The sequence below is a fragment of the Triturus cristatus genome, chromosome 2_1, assembly GCF_964204655.1.
Source record: "Triturus cristatus chromosome 2_1, aTriCri1.1, whole genome shotgun sequence".
NCBI classification, from domain to species: Eukaryota; Metazoa; Chordata; class Amphibia; order Caudata; family Salamandridae; genus Triturus; species Triturus cristatus.
In genome coordinates, this window is record NC_140581.1 from 114412318 (window position 1) to 114440190 (window position 27873).

The window sequence follows — 27873 nt, forward strand, 5'->3', positions numbered from 1 at the left end:
GGACAAGGTTTTTGGATAGAGGGTACTCAGTTGAGGTGATCGACACAGCGATCAGGAAAGCCAACTATATTTCCCGTTCATCCACTCTTGGCTTGACCAGTGATCAAACCAGTCCTCTGGTGCTGCCCTCAGCTACCACAGAACCTCCCAGATTGATAACCACTTTTAGCCGCCAACACAAACAACTGCGCGTGATCTTTAATAAGAGCTGGCCAGTTGTTCAAAATGATTCTATCATTGGTCTTCCCCTAACCAAAAATCCAGAGGTAACCTTTCGCAGGGCACGATCCATGAATGACATGCTTGTCAAAAGTAGCCCCGAAGTCTGTACTAATAGCACCTGGTTGCAAACTACCAAAGGCTTTATTAAATGTGCTTCATGCAAAGCCTGCAAACTAGGTAGGAATAAGACATCGTACATGACTCCTTTCAGCAATGTTCCTGTGTTGATTTCCAAGAAATTAACATGTAAATCTGACTTTGCGGTTTATGTGCTGGAGTGTACGTGTGGCCTGCAATATGTTGGTAGTACCAAGTTGCAGGTTCACAAACGTGTACTCCAGCACATGAGGGCCATCAGAAACAACGATGCCGCCTACCCGGTCGCAAGATATTTTAAAGAGATGCATGGCAGCTGTCTTGATTTTGTAAGCTTTTTTGTGGTGGACATGGTCCCACAATTGCGCCGCGGGGGTGACCGCGAAGCACAGCTTAGACAGCTGGAAACACAGTATATACTCGAGTTGGATTCAAAAGCCCCAAATGGATTAAACTCGAGTGAAGATCTCTTCACTTGCTTGTAGATAGTGATATATCACTATTTGATTTCAATTGGCAATATTAACTCATGCCTTATTGTACACGCCCACATGGGCGGGACTCCATATTGAATAAAATCAGTTGTTCTTACTCCTGTTGCCTGCCTCCATATTGCCAGTGATCAAGGGCTCGCATGAGCTTGAAACGCATTTGGCGCTTGGACTGCATGCGCTCTGCTAACCTTACTGCCACCTGCTGAGTGGTGTGCAGTAACCCCGCTGTGTGTGGCTTCTCTCTGGGGGCAACCTACCTTTTCTACATATATATATATATATATATATATATATATATATATATATATATTCACTGAAAAAACCATAGGTTTAACACACGTTATAGGAATTATCATTTACAAAACCTTGCAAATTCACTTAAAAAACCATAGGTTTCACACATGTTATAGTTAGCTGTACATTTCACTCGTAAAAAACCAATGAAATTCCACGTTATAGTTAGATCAGGTAACTATAACTTGCGCGCCCACAATAAACTGCTGATGACGTCACATATTACATCACTCATGACATGGTCAGTGACATCACTCATGACATCAATGATGACATCTGAAATTACACATTGTGGATTGCGGTCGCGCAAGTTATAGTTACCTGATCTAACTATAACGTGGAATTTCATTGGTTTTTTACGAGTGAAATGTACAGCTAACTATAACATGTGTGAAACCTATGGTTTTTTAAGTGAATTTGCAAGGTTTTGTAAATGATAATTCCTAACTATAACGTGTGTGAAACCTATGGTTTTTTTCAGTGAACTTGTAAGTTTTTTTAAATGCTAAGTTATGTATTTATTTTTTATTTTTTTCTGGTTTTTCACTGTGCGCACACCCTGCGTGCACGGTGCGCTTCTCGCACCGTGCGCGCACTGTGGGCGCTCAGGTGCGCTTCGCGCACCGAGCGCCCACGTTGCACAGTCCATGCCGTGCGCGCCTCGACATTTTTTTACACAGTAACATTTGTCTTTTTCTCCCTTGTGGGTCCTTTAATTTATTTAATAAATGTGATTGTTACTTCTTTATTTATTTATTTATTTATTTTTGCCGTGCGCGTACGGTAAGCTTACCGTACACGCACTCCGCGATTTTTTTAAAAAATTATTAAATGTATTTTCCGTACTTTTGGGTCCTTCTTGGACCCCCTGACAAACACTAGGGGGTCTGCAACTCTCTTCGTTGCCCCCTTTTCACGTTCCCCACCTTTGTTTTCTCAGTGCGAGAGACAGAAAATGGCGGCCGACACTTCCTGATCTCGACCGATTTGAATGTTTACAGTCATGTAACCACCAATCAGAATTGAGCTCGCGCACAGCACCGTAAGCGTACGGTAAGCTTACGGTAAGCGCATGGAGCGCGCTTACAGATATATATATTGATTTAAATGCTATTTTCTCAGGACCTACTGAACAGATTTACACCAGACCTACAAAAGGCACATCCTTGACCTGAGGACTACCTCTCTGCCAAATTTCAAGTAATTCTGTTCAGCCGTTCGGGCTGTAGCTGTGTCTAAAGGTCCTATGGAAAAATGCATGGTGAAAACGCGTTTTGGGACCCCCCTTTTTTTCTCAGCCCCCGCTTGACGAATCCCACCGAGACTTTCAGGGTAGGAGCGGAGCGTAGCGCCCCATTAGTTTTGAAAATTTCGCGAGGATTCGTCAACCGGCGCCAAAGTTATTTAAAATAGAATTTTGAGATTTCCTATGGAAACATGGTCCTAACTATAACTATCTACTGGCGACCGCCAGTAGATAATATATATATATATATATATATATATATATATATATATATTCACTGAAAAAACCATAGGTTTCAGGGGTGTTATAGTTAGCTGGACTTTTCACTTGTACAAAACCATTGAAATTCCCCCGTTATAGTTAGTTCAGCTAACTATAACTCGCGCGCCCGCAATGCACTGCTGATGACGTCACATATTACATCACTCATGACATGGTCAGTGACATCACTCATGACATCACTGATGACATCTCAAATGACATCACTGATGACATCACTGATGACATCATCCAGTGAATGTGTGTTATTCTGAAAATTAAATATGTTTTATATATGTATATCTCAAGGTCGATGGAAGAATAAATGTCTAAATGGATGATTTGTTTTTGAAAAATTGATTGTGTAACTGACTGATTAAGTGTATCATAGTGAATACATGGCTTAGTGAGTAATGTTTAAATATGTAAATATCTGTATCAGTCTCTCACTTTGTGTATAAGTGGCTGCATGGGTTGGTGAGTAGCTACATGGGTGTCTATATAGGTTATTAGTTGGTTTTTTGAGTATCAGTCTGAGTGTCTGCATGGTTCGGTGGGGGTATTACGTAGTGCATAGGTGCATGAATGAGTGACTCACTGTTTGTATGTGTTGAACACAGTATGTGTGCAGGACTGTATGGGTGGATGAGTGTGTGTATGGGTGTGTTAGTGAGTGAATGACTGTCTCAATAGTGTCTTTATGAGTAACTACATATGTTTTAAACTAGTATATGTGACTATTGGTGTATATATGTGAGTATATGTGAGAGTGAGAGATTGAAAGAGTTCCTGTATGAATAAGTATGTGTTTCTATAAGTGATTGTTTAAAAGACTAAGTATGTGTAAGTTTCCGTAGAAGTAAGTGTGGTGGTGTGTGTATAACTGTATATGCAAGTAAATGTATGTTTGATTCTTTATTAGCATGAGTGACTATGTGTGTGAGTAACTATGGATGAGTGGCATTGTGTAACAGGATGTATAGGTGTATGAGTACATATGATGAGTGAGTACATGTATGAGTGACTGTATTGGACTGTTGGTGAATGAGTGGATGTGTATGTGGATCTTAGAATTACTGAAGAGGTTGTTGTAACTGGTATTGGTATGTCCATTGTTTTGAAAATGTTAGTCTCTATTTTTGAATGTGTGTATCAAAGGTTATATTAGGGTGAGAGGAGGTCTGCCACTCTATCACAAGGATGATGTCATCAGTGATGTCATCAGTGATGTCATTTGAGATGTCATCAGTGATGTCATGAGTGATGTCACTGACCATGTCATGGGTGATGTAATATGTGACGTCATCAGCAGTGCATTGCGGGCGCGCGAGTTATAGTTAGCTGAACTAACTATAACGGGGGAATTTCAATGGTTTTGTACAAGTGAAAAGTCCAGCTAACTATAACACCCCTGAAACCTATGGTTTTTTCAGTGAATTTCTGAGGTTTTTTAAATGCTAATTCCTAACTATAACGTGCCTGAAACCTATGGTTTTTTCTGTTAATTTCAAAGGTTTTTTAAATGCTAATTTCTAACTATGCCTACAGAGATAGGACATGTGAAGAAAGAAGAAAAAATGCACAGAAAGAAACAAAAGAAGTGCAGAAAGAAGCAACAGAAGTCCTCAAATACGAAGATAAGTGCAGGAAGAAGGATAACGTGCAGAAAGAACAAAAAGAAGAGCAGAAAGAAGCCTTGTTGCAAAATCATCCTGTACCCTCAACTTTTTCAGACGGATACTGGTGGTAACTGAGTCTGACTAACCAGTCCTAGAGCCAGTGCTATGTTAAAAGACACTTAGAATACAGTGAAAACACCTACATACACTAGGGAACATTATGCGTTGGGGTCCCCCTGTGATTAGCCTTACCTCCTCTATAAGCCCCTAGTATATAATAGGGCATGGGGATTAAAACTACCTCTTAAAACAGGCCACAGGGCGTTTTTGCACACGTTAACTCAGGCCCCGTCCCCTCCTTTCACCATTGTGTAAACACGCCCTGTGTCCGTTTTTAGTTGGGAGATTAAGTTCATTTGAGTCCTGAGGGTCCCTAGGGTCCAACTAGCCCACTAGGTACCTCCAGTAAGTGCCACAGAGCTGCGTTGCAGAGAGGTGTAAAAAGTGGCACGGCCTGGACCACCTCTCTGCAATGCAGCATAGTCGCGCTTACTGGAAGCACTTGGTGGGCTAGTTAGCCCCCAGGGGCCCTCAGTATTGAAGGGAAATTATATCCCCAATTTAAAACGTGCCATTGTGCGTGTTTGCACACGTCACCTCAGGCCCCGTCCCCTCCCTTCACCACTGTGTAAACGCGCCCTGTGGCTGTTCTAAGTTGAGAGATTAAGTCCCCTTGAATCCTAAGGGTCCCTAGGGTCACGCTAGACCACTAGGTACCTCCAGTAAGCGCCACAGAGCTGCGTTGCAGAGAGGTGTAAAAAGGGGCTTGGCCTCAGAACACCTGTCTGCAGCGCAGCTCCCTGGCGCATACTGGAGATGCCTGTTGGGGGCGCGTTTGCAGAGTGCTGCATGGAGGGGGCATGGCCTCCGGCACGATGCCAGTCTTTTATTTATTTTATTTTTTTAAGAAGGGGGGCTGTGTGGTTCCCCTTCTTATTCTAATTTATTGGCCCTGATGACCCCATCCCCCAGGGCCTGTCTCCTAATTATATTTTTTTCACCCCAATCCCCAGGGCCGGCCACTGTTTTTTATTATTTTTAAAAAATATATATTTATAGACACACCTAGGACATGCTGGACAAACCGTACGTACCTATCACCATGACGATTTGCGTGATATTCATTAAAAGGCGACTATGCATGCAATTAATCCACGTGGAATGTATTTACACCACTAGTGAAGCTCTGACATGTCTGATGCTCTACCGTGCCTAATCCCGGTAGACACCCTTGTCGTTTATTTATACAAACATGGGTAGCTATTGACGGGCACATTTAATACACATGCACACCAAGCCATTCAAAGGGGATTCGACAAAAATTCGACCAAAACTATGCAAGAAACCCCCCTCACAGTTAATAAAACACACATCCACTGCCGGATGTGTAATACTTTTTATTTTACTCTCTGGAAAGGGGACGAACATCACTTGCGAGTCACAGCGCGCTCCTGACAGAGCCCAATGCTGTGTTACACCCACCATTGCCTGCCGAGTGCCACACACCTCTGTATTGTATTCCACTAGCTAGTGCATATGCTATGACACTCTCTAGCCCATGTGCACTGTAACACCACCCCGTGAAAATGTCATGCCACACTTGTCTTCGCACGGGTTATATTGCCCCATCTAACGTGCCTTCCTCGATGCCTATGTTATAACGCACAGTGCTATGCCATACATATTACAATTTGGGATCCATATCTTTGTCACAGTGCATATGCAACGTTACACTCCCCAGCACATATTTTATATTACAACTTTAGAGACTAGTTAGGTTACACAACACTGCCCTGTGCATATTACACTCCAAGGCGCATATCGCATAGCACACGCTAGTGCCTGTGCTATCTCGCGCTCTCCAATGAATCTGTCATTGCGCACAATGTATTGCATATTATATTTCACGCCTGGTTCATCTTATATCACACTTTTTGGTGCATAGTTTATACCATACACTATATCTAGTTTTCATTTTCAATCGTGCTCTCAGGACTATGTTCTATATAACACTGTGTTCACCTACCCTTTTCACGGGCATTACATTTTGCGATAGGGGGTGGAGGGTCAGGGGGTGTTTTTGCCAAGTGAGCCCGGAGTCACAGTCACTAACGTCTTCTTCTTCCTGAATAAAAGTGAGATTATGCTGCATACTTGTTCATATTTTAAGTAGTTTGCACAGACAAAATGTTTTAAAAACAATAAAGTTTCTAATACCCGCCTTCTCTGAACAGTTAGCTTGCTGCCCCATCCCCCTCCTCCCTATCCTCTGTTGTGTGAATCCATGGACTAGCCTCCTCCCTCCTGCCATGCATGGTCTGATGTGCTGCCACTGCCCTCAATTTAGTATGATGTACCAGTCCACTCCTCCTGCCCTCCAATGCCCAATTCTATGCCCCATCATTGACCTCCTGCTTAAACTCTGTGCTTAGCTTGCTGCCCCTATTCTCCTTCCCCCTGCCCTCCGATGTCTTTGTGCATGCCCCTGCTCCATCCTTTTTGCCCACCATGTCCCATGGACCTGCCACTCCTATCTACTCTGAGTGTTCTGTTGAGCTGCCACTCCCCTCCCACCTGCCTAGCATTGTCAGATGACTGTAACCTGTCCCTGCCACCTCCACCCTGCCTGTCCACATGCCATGCCTCTATCCTCTTCCTCCTGTCCTACATGGTCCATTGTACTGCCACACCCTTCTGCCCTCCCTGGTCTGTTGTGCTGCAACTGCTCCTTCTGCCTGCCCCGTGTGGTCTGTTGTGAGGCCCCTTCCCCTGAACTTTCTTGTCTGTGCACAGGTCCTGACCCTCCCTTCTATCCTCCATCGTCCTTTGTGCATGCCCCTGCACCCTCCTTCTTGCCCATCATAGCCATTGTGCTGCCACTAACCCTCCCACTTGCCATGCATGGTATTCTGTGCTGCCATGGCCCCTCCCACCTTCCCTGTGTGGTCAGTTAGCTGCCCCTGACCCCCTCCCACCTTCCCTCCATGGTCTGTGTGTATGCCATCACAGTCTCACTGTTGCTCTTCATGTTGTGTCTTGCTTCTAGTGCCCATCCTGCCTGACCTCCATGGCCATCTTGCTGCTCCTGCCCTGCCCCCTTGCCCCCAGCCCTCTGTTTACATGTGCAGACCCCTACTCCCTCCCTCCTGGCTTGTCTGTTCCATTGTAATGCCCCTGATCCGTCCCTCCTGCCCTTTATGGTCTGTTATGCTGCAGCCTTCTCTCCTGTCTGTCCATTATGGTCAGCTAGCTACCATTGCCTCTTGCCCCTCTGTTCTCTGTTGTCCATGTGCATGGTCCTGTCCCCTCCCTCTTGCTTTCTATGGATTGTTGTGCTGCACTCCCGTCCTGCATGCCCTGTGTGGTGTTTTGTGCTGCTGCAAACCCTGATGCCTGCCCTGCAGGGTCAGTTTGGTGCACCTCTCCATGTCTCTCCTGTCCTCTGTTATCCAAGTCCATGTCCCTATCCCATTTCCTTCCATGATCCAATGTACCATACTTGCGAACATTTTGAACTTGGTAAGAGGGAGATTTTGAAAAAAAACTGGGGTATTGATTTTCCCCTTTGAGTTACATTGAAAAAGAGGATATTGTAGACAGGAGACAGATCAAATAAAGCCCATTTGAGCTTAAAAACATTGGACGTTTCCTGGCTGAATCGGGTCTGTTGGCATGTATGGTTGTACTACCATTGCCTCTTCCTTCTGCCCACAATGGTCTATTACATTGCCACAGCCTTGAAGGAGGATAGATTTTGTATCACAGGGGGCCCCTGGCCCATTCTGTCCACACCTGAAGTATGAGACCCTTGTCCTTGCCCTGCCAGCCGCATTTGTAGGCCGTATTAAATTGACCAGCGGGTCCTGTGTTGCTATATAATTATCCTGAGACATCCTTACCACTCAGCCAGCATAAAACCCCTGTGTAGGCCCTTCTGTTCAATATGTAGGCCTCTTTGTTAAATTGACCATAGCTCTGCAATTTTAGTGTATAGCAGTCTGAAGGCAGGTCTGCGAGGCCTTCTGCTCCAAACTAGTAGCCCCCACCCTACCCGAGTGCTCCGTGCTCGGTATCAAAGTTCAACATCCCCCTGAAGCTGTCGACATACAGTAGGCTGCATCCTGGACTGGTACTTGCTTCCTGGGCAGGTTTCCCGCTTTTAAGGAAGTGGCAACCGCAGAGCGTCAAGTTAGGAGAACTGAGGAGATTTTATACATGAATATATTGAATTCCTGTACAATACCCATTATTTTCTGCTTGCTCTATGGAACTTACGATAAGCGATTGGCCTGAGAGACTGACCTTTTCACCCAGTCCATTGTCAGCATTAAGTGGGTAAATGACGAAATGTCTGGTAAAATCTGCAGACGAAGCTTTTGGGTAGCATACGTAGGTAGATGTAGCGTGCAAAGGAGCCCACAAAATGATATAAAAAGGGAGCACCCACAGATATCGACGGACAACCTCGCCGTCTGTATGTAGGTTAACAGGCTGTGCAGGTTTTCCCCAAGAACTGGGAGCTCTTGTCTTCCTTTGCTTAAAATGTCTTGCTCGGCTTTGCTTGAAGTATCTTATTCTATTTTACCTATATGAAATGTCATGTTATGTTTAACCATTGTTCTCTTTACTTTTGCATTTAAAAGATGTTGTATTGTAATTGCAGGAATGCTTGCTCTAAGAGTAAATGTGAGTGTCCCTAGGTAACATTTTCCTTGGTGTAACTTGTTTCTCATGATGCATTTATAGATGTGTTTTCTCTCTCTCTCTGTCAGTCCATTAATTGAGATACAGAGAATATCATGACAGCTGTATGATTATCTGGATTCTGTATTTTGTACTTTAGGTCTCTATTCTGCGGTTTCTTTGAAGTTGCATCTTCTCATTAAACTGCCATTGTATTCTGCCTCCAATTCCATGTCTCATATGTCTGTTTTCTTCATTTTTGGAGCAAGCGTTCCTAGGCACCCCGGCTCAAATTAAGGTGCCCCTTTTGTCCCTGACTCACTCTCCTGCTCAGTTCTGTGGTGGCTCCCGGGGCTCTGGGGACCGCCCCTAGCTTCCTTGACCCGTAATAGATCTTCCCTCCAACAGCCTCTCTTGCAAGTCCTGTATTGTTGGTTTGTTGCCCCTGCCCCCCTTTCCACTGCCCTCCATAGTCTGTTGTGCTTCCACGGCCCTTCCTGCCTGCTCAGTGTGGTTAAATTGTTGCCTTTGCACCCTCCTACCTGCCTTCAATTTTCAGAGTCCGTGCCCCTGGCCTCTGCCTCTCAACAGTATCCTAATGAACAACTAGATTGCTAACATTCTATATTTATTACAAAAGTGTGGAGCGCCTGACATCATCTAGATGTAATCAAAACTGTAATACCTAGAGCATTCCTTTAGAAATTACATATATGAGAGGGTCTTATTGGCATCAAAATTATGGTTAGTGCTCTAAAAGTCTAAAATAAGGACATATTTTCTGAGTTTTCAAATAGCGACAAAGCACTTTTAAATTATTTGTTATCTTTATGTTTTTTTATCTAGTTGACAACTTGATTAAATGTTGCACTTAGGGGAGAGGATGTGGTGTTACTTCCAGAACTGCAGACTTTGCAACTGGGGAACCAGGTTGAAGTTTCTGCTTCAGCTCGACATTCTGTGATTCTGGTCAAATCACGTAGTCTCCCCATGTCTACAACCAAAATGAATTTGTTCTTGTGTGATGTAACCAATGCTCATGTAAAGCACTCCAATACCTGACAAGTCTGCACTATATAACACTGCAAAAACACAAAATAATAAGTGTTTTGCACACTTCTGTCATTGGGCTATATTTGGGCTATATCTGGGTGATTTTGGGCTACATTTGGGCTCTTTTGTCTCCGGTGGCCATCTTGGGAGATTTATTTGTTATGAAGTTTCCTAATTTCCTCATGTACTGCAGTCTCCTCAGTCGGAAATGCTTTCAGTTTTTTACTTTGATTCCATCATGAAGGTATTCAGATATGTCACACATTTGCCATGAATTCTGAATGTTAGCACTCTAGTTGCTCATTAGATCACTGTAGTAAAACTACTGCTCACCATGGAAGTCTGCTCCTGGTATTAAAAGTGCATGTTTCAGTCTGCATGTCAGAATTTTTTAATGAAATAGAAGAGGATTTGAGAAGTCACTCAAAATGTGCCCTCATTTTCTTTCTTCAGCATTAATCATAATTTCTATGGCAAAATGAAACCCCTCATTGTGTTCCTTTTTAAATTAAATGTTTTAAGTGTTACCAGTTTATTCCAATCAAGATGGCTTCAGGTGTGCCATACTTTTGTCATAATGAAGACAGTAAGTGCTCTAGTTGTTTTTAAGAACATTCTTGGACATTCTGTCATTGGGCTATACTTGGGCTACATCTGGGTGATATTTGGGCTACATTTGGGCTCTTTTGTCTCTGGTGGCCATCTTGGGAGACTTATTTGTTATGAAGTTTCCTAATTTCCTCATTTACTGCAGTCTCCTCAGTAGGAAATACTTTCAGTTTTTTACTTTGATTCCATCAAGAAGGCATTCAAATGTGTCACACATTTGCCATAAAATCAGAATGTTAGCACTCTTTTTGCTCATTAGATCACTGTAGTAAAGCTACTGCTCACCAGGGAAAACTGCTGCTGGTATTGAAAGTGCATGTTTCAGTCTGCATGCCAGGATTTGAGAAGTCACTCAAAATGTGCCCTAATTTTTTCTTTATGCAGCACTAATCATACTTTTTATGGAAAAATGAACCACCTCATTTTGTTCCTTTTTAAATTAAATGTTTTAAGAGTTACCACTTTAATCCAAGCAAGATGGCTTCAGGTGTGCCATACATTTATCATAAGTAGGACGGTTAGCGCTCTAGTAGTTCTTAGGAACACTCTGGAAAGCTGCAGTAGAACACAAAGGAATCAACTGACAGTCTCTGCCCTTGTTGGATGTACATGTTTTACTGAGAATGTCAGACTTCATTCTCACATGACTGAGAAAGATAATGTGAATATACAGAAAATAAGCTCTCAGTTTAGCTTATAGATCACCTTCCAAACCTCTGTGGTAAAAGCATGAGAAAATATTTTTCTCTCAATCATGATATCCCAGCAGAAGGCTTTTTCACATGGTGAAATCACCTTAGAACATACCACAATTCCTAAAATGAGCATGGTACCATCAACAAATGATTTATAATGTAACTAAAGTCTTAAAATCTTCTATTAACTGCAATGCTTTTTAATGAGGTGCTATCATGTATATTGGTCCCAAGATGGCTGCCAACACTTCTTGGATGAAGTGCTGACAGCCAATCAGATCTCAGGATGAGATGTGTGGTTAGGCTCCGCCCACATATATATATTGATTTAAATGCTATTTTCTCAGGAACTACTGAACAGATTTACACCAGACCTACAAAAGGCACTTCCTTGACCTGAGGACTACCTCTCTGCCAAATTTCAAGTAACTCTGTTCAGCCGTTCGGGCTGTAGCTGTGTCTAAAGGTCCTATGGAAAAATGCATGGGAAAAACGCGTTTTGGGACCCCCCTTTTTTCTCAGCCCCCGCTTGACGAATCCCCCCGAGACTTTCAGGGTAGGAGCGGAGCGTAGCGCCCCACCTATTTTGAAAATTTCGCGAGGATTCATCGACCGGCGCCAAAGTTATTCCAAATAGAATGTTGCGGATTTCCTATGGAAACAGGGTCCTAACTATAACTATCTACTGGCGACCGCCAGTAGATAATATATATATATATATTATATATATTACCTACTGGCGGTCACCAGTAGGTAGTTATAGTTAAGACCAAGTTTCCATATGAAGATCAGTTTTTGTTTTGCTTATAACTTTGGCGTCGTTTGATGAATCTTCATGAAATTTTCCAAACTAATTCTTTGTTCATATCAGCTCCTATGTGGGAAGCTTGGGGGTGAGTCGTTAAGGGGGGGGGCCAAGAAAAAATGGGGGTCCCAAAACGTGTTTTCTCCATGTTAATTTCCATAGGAAACTTTAGGCAAGGCTACAGGTCGAACGGGTGAACCGAATTACCCCAAATTTGGCAGGGAGAAGGGTCTTGGTCTAGAAAGCATGCTTTTGTTTATTTGGTGTAAATCTGTTCAGTAGTTTTTGAGAAATATCGAAATTTACAGATATCCATATTTGGGAATTCTGCCATCTGATTGGCTGAGGCGTTACGTGCACGAGCTTGCTGCTTATTGGCTGCGAGCGCTGCCAGCAGCTGCAACTAGGAAGTGTTGGCTGCCAGTTTGTGATTCCGTCGAAGCGAGTAAGGGGAAAAAAGGGCAAAAAAAGAGGGAAAGAGGAGGGTAGGAGCACTGTAACCTCTGTGGGGTGTGCTATAGATGGGGTGTGAAGCGAAGTATTCACCCCTAGCGGTGTGAAAGTGCAGGGGTATGGAAATTAAGTGAGGTATTGCCTAGAGTCTGATGCTGCTAAGGTGAGCTGGTGCGGGAGTCGAGGATTAAAGCGTGAGCCCAAATTGTGTGTCATATACCGCTGCACTACACCTGTGGAAGTAGTGTCAGCATGTGTTTATACCTACTAGGACGAACTACTGACCCGTACTGGTCTGAAAGTCCTGGGGTACGGGAAATATGTGAGGTATTGTGTATAGTCTCATGCTGCTAATCTGAGCTGCTGCCAGACTCGGGGATGAAAGCGTGAGTCAAAACAGTGTGTCATATGCTGTGAAGTCATGTGCTCTGGCCGCTGTGCCACATCTGTCCAAGTAGTGTCAGTATGTAGTTATACCTACTTGGAGGAACTTTTGTTTCGAACATTGTAACTTGTGTATGGTGCTTAGGAAGTGTTATACAGGGAGTGCGAAGGTAAATTTGCACGTATCAAATCAATTTGGTATTTGTAAAGCGCAAACTACTCACCCCAAGGGGGTAGTAGAGGTGGTGATCAAAGCGAGAGCTCGGTGCTGCAAAGTCAGATGGTCTGGCCGCTGCGTTACAGCTGTGTGGAGAATAAATTTTGGTAAGGGTGCGGGTGTTGCCGTTACCTGGCCCTAAAATAGCAGGCCTAAGTTGTCAGTTATAGGGTGGCTCTAGAAAGAGCCCTTGTGTTGATTAGTTGGAGCTACATATAAGTGCGGATGCACAGCTTCAAGTTATTCAGGAAAACTCGATTTCCGTGATCTGTGAAGTGTACTCCATCACTTCTGTAGATATCAGCCATATCAAAACGTATGTTGTTATTGTAGATGGACCCCATTTTGTGGTCTCTGAGGTATGCAGACACAGCTTTGTTGAGTTTCTTCCTAGATTTTTCAATCTGAGGACAAAATTGTTTTGACCATTTCCACTTCTGTCTTTGGCATATATTGGAATATACAAAGACAGTTTGAGTGAAAAGTAACATCAATTGTCCAAAGGTGTCCTTCATGAGCATTTCCAAACCTACCCCAGTCAATGTGCCTAGGTCGTTTCCACCACAGTGCACACTCATGAGGTCAGGGTGTTGGAGATGCAAACAGGTTTTAACCAAAGGCAACAATTGGTGCCACTTCAATCCTCTCTGTGCAAACCATTTAATGTCCACATTTTGTAATACGTCTCTGTTCTGCATATCTCTTGCACCAGAAAATATAGCTATGTCCTACGATCCACACTAGCATTTTGAAGGTATGGCTGGAAGGTATGGAAAGATGTATGTCGCTCATGCAGTTCCTTGGTAGAATAAGAGATATGTTTAAAGATGGGGAACTACTTTTTATTGCCATACAAAACGATACGTGATTGGGAGACGAAAAGCATTCTTTTTTAAAAGTAGGGTGCACATTCATTTTGTGGAAAAGCATCTTTGTGATTGGTTAAGAAAAAGCAGTTTTAACATGGAGTACATATCATAGGATAAAAGTTGTCAAACTCAACCACACCTGCTACTTGCATTTGGAAGGCACTGTTCGAACTTAAAACAATCGTGAACTTTTAACCTGCACGTGCCGTTAAATGTTCGAGAAAATGTTGCAAAAAAATATGGTTAAGTTTAAAAAGATTGATGAACTTTTAACCTGCACGTGTTGTAGAATGTTCTAGAAAGTGTGTTGATAGAATACATTGCACTTCTGACTTCTATGTGTTGTTGAATATTAAAAAAACTGTTTATATGGAAAATTAAAAAGAAACCAAGAGAGAGAAGTTTTGAAACCTAAAAGAATCAAGGAACTATTCTAATTTGTTCTTTACGTGTATTTATGTGTGGAGCAACAAAATTATAGACAGAACAGCACCAGGAAGAGGAAGAAGCAGGGAGTGGGGGGACGGGGAGATGGGCAGAATGGCAGACATGCACAATTAAGTATAGCACAAGTATAGAAAACAATGGCCAAAATGAAATACACCAACAAGGAGCACAAGTCATACAACTCGCCAACATCACACTAGTGAACGAGCATAGAAGTGAAAACCACGCTGCATTCATAGAGGATGTGTACAAAGGTGGGTCGTTGGTGTTGTGGGATGTCTGCGACTGTGGTCATCATGGATGAGATGACCTGCACGTGGTACATGGGCGAGTTCACTGTCTGTTACGTTGCAAACAGCTGCTCCTCCCTCCCACGAGCTGCCACACTTTTGTACGGTGCGGTGTTGTATCTCGTGCACTCGTACGGCACACCATTGTAATGCCTATTTGCGCACGTGCTGCTGCATTCCAACTACACCATCACAGTGCCGTTTGGAGGTGGTGCATGCCACTTTACAACATCGACTGCTGCTGCCCTTGCGGCAGGCCACACCAGAACACAGAGAAACACTTACCGCACTTCCTGTACACAGAGATGTCCGAGACACCCCGTTCCTGTTGTGAGATAGGCAGACCCCTGCACTGACCTGTGTACTCCGGACCAGCACATGCCAGTTGTGCATGCAGGAGGATGCGTGCATAGCTACATGTCCAGACTCACTGCCAACGCTGAGGTGATAGCATACTGTGATGTTGCAGGGCTGGTGCCTATCATGCTAACACAATGACCAGAGGGACACACTTGCTCAGATGCGGGTTTGGGGGCGTTGGCGGTCCCGGAGTTGTTCCGAAGAGTCTTGTGGCCCTCATGGGTATCCCTGTATCATGCTCATTTATTCTATGGCACCTGTGGGTGTTCTGGTGTGGCTCTTGGCTGTGTTCTCTTTCATGGTGCAGGTAGTCGTCCTGCTTAACACCATCAGAAAGCAGGTGTAACATCCCTGGTGCTAACGTGGCTTATCGCCGGAATTTGTTTCGCATTGCAGTTGGTGTGAAAGTTGTGATGTGATTTTTTGCGTGTGTAGGACAATATACGAACTGGGCAGTGTATCTCGTCAAGATCCAGCACCTGAGGCTCGATTCCCAATCAATATAAATACAATGAGGTTTCGTAAATGATTTTGTGTGTACACTGTCAGTGCAGCCACTACGTCAGTGTAATTCAATATAGGATTTTAGTATTTAGAATAAATCGCAAAGGTGCACCTCGTGTCTTTTTGCACGAGAACGGCTAGTCTGCATTTCATTATCAGCACTTTAATGGAAGTAAAGTTGAGATAAATCTAACACACTATTCAGAAGTTGGTGGAAACTGCAGACATCACCAGTATTCTCAAGATAAGTCCTACAAAATTTAAGACCATGGTGGACTTCATCAAATAACAGTAATAAGAACAAGAAAGAGTTACACAGCAGTTAAGAACACAACCAGAAAAGTTATTAATTTCTTTTTTCAAACTTTATTATTTTATTGACATATATCAACGATAAAGTAATAAACAAAATTTATCAAAAAAAATACAAAATAACAAGGTGGAACACTGCTGTGGGGACCATGGATGTGGACGACAGAGCCTGGAAAATAAAGCACAAAATAAGGACGTGTGTAATGCGCATATCAAAGGAGAGAGACATAGTGAAAAAGAGATGGAAAAAAAAGCCAGAGAGGGAAGGAAAGAAAGGGAGTGAGAAAGGGAGAAGGAAGAGAGGGTTAGAGAGATAGAAGGAAAAGAAGGAAGAGAGAGAGAGAGAGAGAGAGAGAGAGAGGGGGGGAGAGAGGGGGAGAGTGAGAGAGAGAGAGAGGGAGAGAGAGAGAGAGAGAGAGAGAGAGAGAGAGAAAGAGAGAGACACTGCCGCCCCTGCGTATCCATGAGCAAATAATTACCTGGTGCCACCAGAGTATGCAGCAGTGGGCACTTCACGTCCCCGTCAAAACTCCGCGCATCCCAGATATGTCGCTGAGTCCTGGGCCCTGAATGGCGGAGACCACATCAGGTGCTTGGCGGATCACTCAGATGTCGCTGAGTCCTGAGTCATGAATGGCGGCGACCACATCATCTTCTCCACGGCCTGGCAGATCTCACAAATGTCGCTGAGTCCTGAGTCATCAATGGTGGAGACCGCATCAGCTTTTGGGGCCGCTAAGCCTGTGGAAGTTAAGTTCGTGCCACGTGGTTGTAGGCCCCTGATGGCCATATGAGGTTCGGGTGGCACTAAACCTGTGTATCTGAAGTCCGCGCCAAGAGGGTGGTAGGCCCCTGCGGGCTATACAGATTAGGGTGCGAGTAACCTTCTGCGGAAGTTTTGAAAGACTCTGTATGGCTGAGACACGTGGAGCGTCCGGCAGCTAGTCAGCACCGGCAATAAAGGATGTGACGCTGTCGATCTATTATATTTGCATGGGCACATGGCCTGTGACGCATGTGCCGGACGGGTGTGGTGTGTGTGCAAACCTGCCCTCAGGGAGTGGGCGGGAGATGTGGAGAACTAGACCACTGACCTGCACACCAACAGCGAGTACGCCTGCGACAGATAGCTATGTGGGGCCATCATCGGAACGTAATCTGAGTGGCGTGGCGTACGACGGAACAGGGCAGGGATAGCTACAATGGCGTGGACGGCTCGTAGTATTGCGTCTGTGAGTGGAGTGGATGGGCCATAGTTGTCCCTCTGCGAGCCTGGGTGTGAACTGTTCATAACTCACACTACATAAGTATTGAAAAATCAATTTGTGATTTAGTCCGTCAGCTGGCATTTGTCCGAGGTATTTGTGAAAACATATCGGAGTTCTTTCTGTGAAAGATACCCCTCTGACGCTGCCTCTCCCCACATCAGCAGGTAACGCACCCTCTTCCCACATTACCATCATACCCCCAACAACCTTCTTGGGCCTGGAAGTGTCCCTGTGCGGTTGGACAAAGAGTCTTAGACATGTAAAGATTTACATATAAAAACATTATTTAAAGAAAAGAACAACAAATAAGACTGAAGGGAGTCTGGTGCTGTGGTCGCTGGCACGAAGTTGGGGTGACTGCCATTCAGGATTCAGGACACAGTTACACATGTGGGATCGGTTTATGTTAAAGAGGGTTAGTGGCACGACGTGCTGTTGGCCTTGCATATGGAAATATGCCTCACTGATCAGAGGGAGCCTGGTGCTGTGGTCGCTGCCACGGACTTGGGGTGACTGCCATTCAGGACTCAGGACATAGTTACACTCGTGGGATCGGCTTGCCTTAAAGAGGGTTAGTGGGACTAGGTGTCGCCGGCCTCGCATATCGAAATATGCCACACTAATCGAAGGGAGTATGTTGTGTGGTTGCTGCCTTGGACTTGGGCTCACTGCCATTCAGGACTCAGGACACAGTTACACATATGGGATCGGCTTCTGTTAAAGAGGGTTAGTGGCACCAGAAGTATTGAGAGTGTATGAGCCTGTGATGATGCTTGGTGTGGACAGGCCGCACTGGGAGCAAGGTGTCTTGGCTATAGGACTACGTCATGTGGAATCACAACTCTATCTGAATTGTGAGGCCTGCTGATCGTAGTGTAGGCCAGAGGTAGCGGTGAGCAAGGGCCCACAGCCACATGCATTCGTTGGTGGCGTCACCGGCCTGCGTAGTGCAGGTTCAGTGGCACCACTTGTCGCCAGCCTTCAATATGAAAATACTCCTCACTAATCGAAGGGAGTGTGGTGGTGTGGTCGCTGTCATGAAGTTTTGGGTCACTGCATATGGAAATATGTCTAACTGATCAAAGAAAGTTTGCTGCTGTGGTGGCTGCCATGGACTTGGTGTTATTGCCATTCAGGACTCAGGACACAGTTACACATGTGGGATCGGCTTGTGTTGGACAGTGTTAGTTGGCACCACGTGTCCATAATTCAAATTGCGAGTTTTGCTGCCCGCAGTGTAGACTGCTTGAGTGTTCGTTTGTACTTGAAAATGAATTTGGTGATTGTACTAAAGGTATAACTGATATAAAAAATGTTCAAGAAGAAAGGATACTGAAAGGATATTATGTAGATTTGAGGCCTGTAATAGTTACTTGCCTAGTGACTCTGTAGTTAATGAATGAAGAAATAATTTGTATTGGGAGCCCTAGTGTGTGCAGTGTAGGCGTATGATGAAAAGATGAAATAAGTATAGAATACACTGACGAAGTGTTGTATTTTCTGAGTACAATCTTGTTGTTAGAAATTAGCATTTAAAAATGAAATTGCAAGCTGTACTGCCTGCAGTGTAGACTACTATTCCATTTTAGTATTCATTTGACGATTAATTTGGTCATTGTAGTAAAGCTATCACTGACATAAAAAAAAGTTCTTGAAGCAAGGATACTAAAAGGATAATATGTAGGGTGTAGGACTGTGATACTTACTTGCCTACTGAAGTCTGTAGTTGCATATGGAAATACCCCTCACTGATGAAAGGGAGTGTGATGGTACGGAGTTGGCGTGGGGTGACTGCTATTCAGGACTCAGGACACAGTTAAACATGTGTGTTCGGCTTGTGTTGAAGAGAGTTATTGGCACCACGTGTCGCCTCCATTGCATATGGAAATATGTCTAACTGATCAAAGAGAGTATGCTGCTGTGGTTGCTGCCACAGACATGGGGGTCACTGCTATTCAGGACACAGTTACACATGTGGGATCGGCTTATGTTAAAGAGGGTTAGTGAGACTACGTGTCGCTGGCCTTGCATATCGAAATATGCTTCAGTGATCGAAGGGAGTGTGGTGCAGTGGTCGCTGCCTGGGACTTGGGGTGACTGCCATTCAGGACACAGGACACAGTTACACATGTGGGATCGACTTGTGTTGAACAGGGTTAGTGGTATTCTATCTACATTCCTAGTTTGAATTTTATAATGAGTATGTCGGCAATAAATATAAACATAGTTGGGATTTTCACTAGAAACTACTTTAAACTTTGTTATTTCTTTTTCAAACTTCACAACAGTATTATCTTTCATTTGTTGATCAACACCTAGACATATCCAACGGTTATTTACTGTACAGTTCTCTTGACTAGCAAAGAAACGTAAGTCTATATCATCACAAATTTGTTTTATAACATTTATATTAAAACTCGATTTCGTGCCGCAGGAAAACCTAGACTTAACCAGATGGTTCCTGTTGACTTTGAATATAAACTTGCAGATGTCTATCGATCCGAACATTGGTAGGATCCAATTTCTCGATGTGAAAGTATCTTCAAACTGAAGCTGAACATTTTTTTCCTAAGTGTCTTCTCCTGTGAAATTTCTTCCCACGTTTCTTTGAATTCTGTCTTCTCAGAGTTGGTAATATATGACGTGACATAGTGAGAAACAGCAATTGAGTTATGTGCATCATATTGTATGTTCATATTTGCATTTCACATCTTCAAAATCTCCGTATTGTAATCATTATTGTACTTCTGTGGTAAATATTTCGTTACCGGTACTATTTTTTATGCGGTAAAGTCTATTAAGAATAACTCAGTAAATATAAGAGGCAGAATCCGTGGTATTAGAGGTTTTAAAAGGCTTTATTCCTATACAAAGGAATACAATTCGAATTGTAGGCATTCTATTCCATCACCACGAAAGTTCAGGAAGGAAGGGCATACATTATTGACAGATAAGCAGTTTTATAGAAAATACATTACAGTGAAACAGATGCAAGAGGCATAACAGCTGATAAAAGGTGCATACGTAGCTAATAGAGGGCGTAAATTAAGAAACGTCATTATACATGATGTCACAAGTGGGTGGATCCATAAGAGAATCCTGCAATGTCAGCAGAAATATTTGGCAGAGATGCGCGCGCAGCCGCATGACGTGTGATTGACGTGCAACTAGAGGGTGAAGGGGACTTGACATTTAGCTCTACATGTGGAGACAGAAGTCTGGGGTTATGTCAACCTAATCCCAAATCATATCTAATATCCTATGTTTAAAGAACTGTGTTATCCAAAAAGAGAGGTCTCTTAGGATAGAATCTTATTCTATACTGACTATACTGACTGTTAGTGCGTGTACAAGCGTCTAAGTGTCTACACTAGATGCGAGGGAGCAGAAATCTTCCATAGTAACAGGGCTATGAATTACTTGCATGAAGACAGAGAAGCCGGGCCCTTTGCTCGGTAGCTGGAAGGATGTTTACTTAAACTACTAGATAGGAATGCATTGGATGAGGAGCGGAGCAGATAATGTTGAAGGTGAAATACAGTTTTGGCAGGCAGACAGGCCGTGGTCAGGCACCGTTAGCCGCGCAGGGAGTAGGACAAAGTTCATGGGTACAGATGCGAGCTCAGACTGGAGCTTTCAGAGGCAGAAGGCAGAAAAGGCTTGATGACAGAATTCGGGCCTACTCGCCTGAATCTGTAAAAATGTGGAAAGTGAACCACATAAAGTCGGTGGCCTTTCATACTTAGGAATGGAATATCTGACCCATTCATGGCGGATCTGAAAGAGGACATGTTAACGGGGGACGCACATATATTTGCGTCTTCAAAACTGGAGCTGGAGGGAACATACATGTACTTATAGCATGCACATGGAGCCGTTGGGGTCTACGATAGGGGACATAACTGATCACAAAATTCATATTTCCTCATTCCCTCCTTGTCCCCTTCGGACCCTTAGGAGATATCGATCTTCATCAATCCATCGATCTGTTCATATAGCATCATTTGTTCTTCTTTCTTCTTCCGGGATCTCGAACGAAAACTTGGATGTGGGATACACGAGGTGGCACACAGACCACAAATCGCTGGCCCACATTGTAGACATAAGCAGCAACTGAATAGTATGAGAAAGCCAATACCTAGGAAGGATAGGATTCTCCATCCCCAGGCTGACAACACGCTCCAAAACCAACCGGACCAAGTCCAGGTGCCTGGATTCTGGTGTATCTGGCTTACAATCTTATGAAGGCGAGTTATAGCTTTATATACAGATGGCGAATTTTCTGGGATGAATACGCAGCAACTTGATCCGATGACCCTACAAGCTCCGCCCCTATCAGCCAGGATGACGTCAAGGACAAGACGATTTTGAAGCACAACAATCCGCATAGCAGACTGCTCTTCTGTTAAATTGCCTAAGGCGGAAATAGTTTCGTTCACTACTGCTTCAAGGGTTCTGGTTAATCTACGTATCAGCTTACTATTAGTGACTGTACCTATATAGGGAAAGAAACCTTTATTGAAATCTGTGTATTTTTCCCATGCTGTTTCAGTGTAATCGACAATCGGGAGATCTCTCTGCTGTCTATTGTGTACTAAATGGGTATTTCTATGATAATCAGGAGGAGCTAGGAAAACAGGTGGTAGAAGGAATGCTATGTAGCAGGTACCATCCCAATCCAAAGGTAGACGTATATATGCGGTCTGGCCACATATAAAGTAGGAATGGCGAGAAGCTCTGAATGTAGACTTGCCTTGATCACTGAATTTTATTACAGTGGTGCATTTACTATGGCCCATGTGTATGGAGCCATTCTTTTTTATACATAATTCCCCCTTTACTGGGAATACTGACATGGCGGGCAAGATTGGTGTAGCTTCAGATTCAACGTTCAGGATCATGAGGTTAAGTGTAAAATTACCTAATCCATATACTTCATTTTCTAGATCAGTTCCTGTTCTTTTGGGAAGTCCCTCCTTGTTAGGGTAGCAGACTTTAAGCAAAACTAAGTTCAGGTTTCCCCATACCCAGTTGTCTTGATAAACTGCGGAATTTGAATCTAGGGAATTAATCAAACTAAACAATGCTCCACAGGAGCCATTGTGTGTGAACGGATAGGGAAAGAGGGGCAAAACTCCCTTATAGTTCTGATAGGGAGGGAGTCGGCCACATATCCAACAATTTGTGGCATTGCTCGTTTGATGGGAATGATGTAACATACTAATGAATGTGTTGTTGCGCAGCGCAAATCTATAAGACAATTCATGCGGAGGTAATTCACTAAAAGAATGTTCTGCAGTTATATTGTAAGCACGCTTAGGAATAGGGTAATACATGTGCAATAGGATACTGACAATGATGATCAGAAGACTTAGAAAAAACAAAATTAATAATGTTACTGTGCAGTGACTACGAAATGATTTACAATACGCATGCTTCTTGAGCTGCATCTGATGATTTCTTTCTCTATTCCGGTCTAGAGGATACATGTCAGAGACAAATTCAACCGATTCACCTTGGAGAGGACTTAAACAATCAAATTGTCTGACTTACTAGACCTCAATTTTAGTTTGTAAAGTTCTGGTTTTGTTAATTCAGCCAAGGGGAGCTTTGAGTCTGTCTGTGAGGGAATACAGGGTTGAGTATCTACACCGGATGGTAGTCCATAAAATTTCTTGATATGACTCGAGTGCAACCACCCTTTCCTTCCCTCGATTTTCACGGCTGTCCTTGTGGTGAGTAGAACCAACTTCGGTGACTTCCACCTAGGATCCAGTTGGGTCTTCCGGTCAAAATTCCTGACCAGCACCAGGTCCCCAGAAACCACGTCATGGGGCTTCACCTCAGAATTGTCGGGAAAAGCTGCGGATACCTGTGAACGACAAGATTGTAGTGCAGACATCAAGGAAGCCAGGTAATCTGTCAGCATATTACAGTCAACATCAGTGATTTTGCGAGGTATAGGCGTCCCCCACATATTTGGTGGTCTACCGAAGACCACCTCGTACGGAGATAGCCCTGTTCGAGAATGTGCTACCATTCTCATGTAAAAGAGCGCAACTGGTAAGGCTACTATCCAATCAACTCCTTTTTCTCTACATATTTTGGACAATCTAATTTTCAGAGTTTGATTATGGCGTTCCACGAGACCTGCTGCCTCGGGATGTCGGACACAGTGAAATTTCCATTGGTAGCCTAATAGAAGGGAAACGTGTTTCATTAGTTCGGATGAGAACGGCTGGCCGTTATCTGAGTAGACAACACGTGGTAAACCGTACCGTGGGAAGAATTCTCGAACTAACTGTTTGGCAGTAGTCGGGGCAGTGTAATCTGAAACCGGGTATGCTTCTGTCCAACGGGACAGAGCACAGACAACTACGAGAACATATTTGAATCCTCGACATCGTTCCATCTTGATATAATCCATCTGGAGGACTTCAAAAGCATGATCGGGAGTTTGAAATCCACCCTGCTCTACGGGGATGCTTTTACCTGGATTAAACTGACAACATATCATACAGGTACGAACTTTTTGTTTAGCTGCGGCTCGCAAGTGTTTGTTGAACCATATGTGTTGAATGCTGTCTAGCATAGCTTTTTCTCCTAGGTGCGCTGGACTATGTATTGTGTTAATGATGACTTGGACCATTGAGTCGGGAAGAAACCATATAGATTTTTCCTTCGTCATCCATCCTTGATCCGTTTGGATCCCTCCTAATTCAGTCCATTTCTTTATTTCTTCTGGTGTAGCATGTGTCTGTATGCCAATTACATCAAGGGCGGGATCCTTAACTGTCATGCAATGTGTTGGTGTCGGAACTATTGTCTTTGTCGTGTCAGTTGTGTGAGTCTGATTCTGAGCAGTCTGTTTAGCTGTTCTGTCAGCTAGGTCATTACCCTGAGAAATGATATCGGTAACTTTTGTGTGGGCTTTGCATTTCATAATCGATATTGCAGTAGGTAGATGAATCGCGTCTAATAGGGCTTGAATGAGGGGTCCGTGTTGGATGTGAGCACCGTGAGAAGTTAAATAACCTCTCTCTCGCCACAGTACGCCGAAGTCATGGACGACTCCGAATGCATAACGTGAATCTGTGTATATGTTGACTTTTTTATTTGTGGCTTGAATACAGGCTTGTGTCAGAGCGGTGAGCTCTGCTGCTTGAGCTGACAAAGTGTTAATACAATTTGTTTCAATGACTTCAGTGTCTGTTGTGACTGCGTAAGCGGCCACTAACTCTCCTGTACTTGTTCTCATACATGACCCATCTACATACAATGTCAAGTCTGGATCTGACAAAGGGATGTCTGTCAAGTCTTGTCTGGGTTTCGTCGTGATAGTAATGACTTCGACACAATCATGTGCCAATGGATCTGTTCCGCCTACTGGTAACAGTGTGGCAGGATTTAACGTATTACAACGTCTGATTTCTATGTGTGGCTGAAACAATGTCAATTCGTAACCGGTGAGTCTCGCTATAGTCAAGTGTTGTGTTTGTGTGCGGTTCAAAAGAACCTCTACTGCGTGTGGTACTTGTACTGTCAATTGATGTCCTAGCACTATGGCATCGCTTTGTCTAATTGCTAAAGCTGTTGCTGCCACTGATTTCAGGCACGCTGGAAGTGCCTGAGCTACTGGATCTAATGTACTAGAGAAATAAGCACATGGTTTGTGTGATCCTGCTTGTTCCTGAGTGAGTACTGACAAAGCAGTACCTTCGCGTTCTGTAACAAAGACTGTAAACTGTTTACTGTAACATGGTGTTGCTAGGACAGGTGCTTGGCATAAAGCTTTCTTTAAGCATTCAAAGGCGTGTGTATGTTCTTGAGTCCAAGGGAGGACAGTCGATGTGGCTGCCTCCTGTGTTGTCAACTGGATAAGTGGTTTTGCTAGAAATGCATATTGAGGGATCCACTGCCTACAGTATGAAGTGAGGCCTATAAAAGCCCGCACCTCCTTTTGTGTCGTGGGTGGTGGCATGTTAGCAATTAACTGGATGCGGTCGGGTGTAAGCTGCCTTCCCTCCTTGGACAGCGAGTGCCCAAGGTAAACAACTCGCTGGACACAGAATTGCAGCTTGGAAGGGGACACCTTGTGCCCCTTGTCGGCCAGAAATTTTAAAACCGTCAGTGACGCTGTTTCACATTCAGGTTCGCTTCGGGCGGTGATCAGCAGATCATCGACATATTGAAGCAAGGCAGTGTTAACTGGCATGTGGATACTGTCAAGTTCTCGTTTCAGTGCTTGGCTATAGATGCTGGGGCTCTCTGTAAATCCTTGAGGTGCGCGTGTGAATTTAAAACTTCGTCCATTTAAACTAAAACCGAACAAATATTGACTTTCCGGATCGATTGGGACACTAAAGAAAGCATTCTTGAGATCAATTACAGTGAAAAACGTTGCTTCTGAGTCAATAGCTGTGAGTAATGAAGAGATATCCGGGACCACAGGGTATTGTGGCACAATACACATTTATTTAATTCACGCAGATCAATAACTAATCGATATACTGGTGGAGCTTTTGGATCCGTTCTTTTAAGAATCGGAATTATCGGGGAATTACATACATTGGAGTCGGTTTCGACGACCACTCCTTGTGCAATGAGCTCGTCAATGATTTGCAGTAAAGCCACTACAGCATCTGTTGGTAACTTGTATTGTCGCATTCGTGGTAGTACTATTCCTGTTTTCAGTGTAACTCGATATGGTGTAATGTTCATGCAACCAACATCAGTGGGGCCTTGTGCCCATAAATGTGTAGGTAAATTCTGCAGTCGGTGATCCATGTCTCTGGATACGTAGTGACCTTTAAAGTCACGTAAAAATAGTCGTACTCCTTCCGGAGAACAACATATTATGGCTCCTAGAGCTTTCAATGTTTTTATGCCTAACAAGTTTTCTGGACATGATTTAGTAAGCAATAAATCTGTAGTACGTGTCAATGGACCGACTGTAAGTGGAAGAGGTTGTGTTACGTCATTTATTATAGGTTTTCCTGAGAATCCAAGGGAAATATTCTGTGAGCCTGAGAGGGGTGCCCCTGGAACTTCACTGCGTCTTATAGTTGTTCTGCTTGCCCCTGTATCAAGTAAAAACTTTCTGTCTTCCCCTAATAGTTCACTATGTACATAAGGTCCCTCTTGGTCTACAGGAACCTCAATAAGGGGTAAGCCAACTTCCCTCTCTAGGCTATCTCATGAGTATCGCTGATAATCGGGATAATCTGTTTGTGCATACTGATACATCTGTTGCGTTGTTGCTTGTGTAGCAGCAATAGGCTGCGCTTGTGGTGGTGCTACGATCTGTTGTGGAGCTGCCTGTTGCGGAGCTAGTTGTTGCGGAGCTAACCTAGGTTGTGCATTCTGAGGGATTTGTTGTTGATTCTGATCCTGTCTAGGTGGACGTGGTCTCTCATGCGTTCTACCTGTGGCAATATTATGTTTCAGGACTAGACAATCGTGTATATAATGACCTGGTTGTTTACAATAGTTGCATGTCCCTTTCGCAGGACCTGCGGAATCACCCTTTTGATGACTATCGGCTGGAACTGATTGTGCAACAAGCATTTTCATTTTTGTATCTTTCATACGTCTTTGTTCGTGTTCTTGTTCTTCTCTAATTCTATTGTGGTGATATTGTAACATCTGTAGCATCTGTGATGGGGTATTACCTTGCCAGGTACTTTCGAATTTCAATACTCTATTCTTGACTTGTAGTAGAGAATTTTCAACTAATTTTGTCACAAACAGATGTGGATATGACTCACTACTGGCTTTTATGCCACTATTTATACTAAAACATTTTTCAAATCGGGAATAGAAATCACTAGTGTCTTCATCTGGTTTTTGTTTACAGGCTGAGATTGCACCCCAGTCTTCCTTTTTCGTAGTCAATAAACGTGGCAGTACCTGTATTAGTAATCCTGCTAGTGCTGTAGTCTTTTCCCCAAGCCCTGCTCCTGCAGCTCGGGCCTTTTCTTCGTTTTCTAATGCTGTCCAATCTATCTTTTGGTCTCCCACCTCCCATTCCTTTTCCTTGAGTTTCTCGTAAACACCGGCGGGTAATAGGACTTTTAATATTTTCATAATATCGGGGTAGGTATACTCTCCCATGAGTAACATGTCTTTTATCTCACGGTGGAAACCTGCTGGGTCCTTGTCATGGCTGGGTACTACTTTCTTCATTTCTAATAATTCCAATTTAGTTATAGGCGTGTACACAAACACGCGTGTAAAATTATCGCCGGCACCTCTGATTGGGTGCACTTCGCGTAACGGGTTCTGTCTATCTATGTGATACATTTTTCTTCCCATAATGGGAACTGGAACGTGTTCTGGGCATACGAAATTTAAATAATGGTTTCGGGATTCTAGAATTTCCTTAATCAAATCAGTACCTGACCCTCTCCATATATTCGTGAGTAGTTCTGTCAATATGTCAGGTAAGGGTCCTGGATCGGAGTGTTGGCTTTTATATAATATAAGGAGGTGTTGAATCATGTATATACTAGCTAAACGCTGTTCATATGGGTCTAGATTCAGAAACGTGTGTGCAAGTACATCATCATTGTATTCGCCGGGACTGTCAGCCCATTGTACTGCTGACCTGGCTAATTCTTGTTCGTCCATGGAATC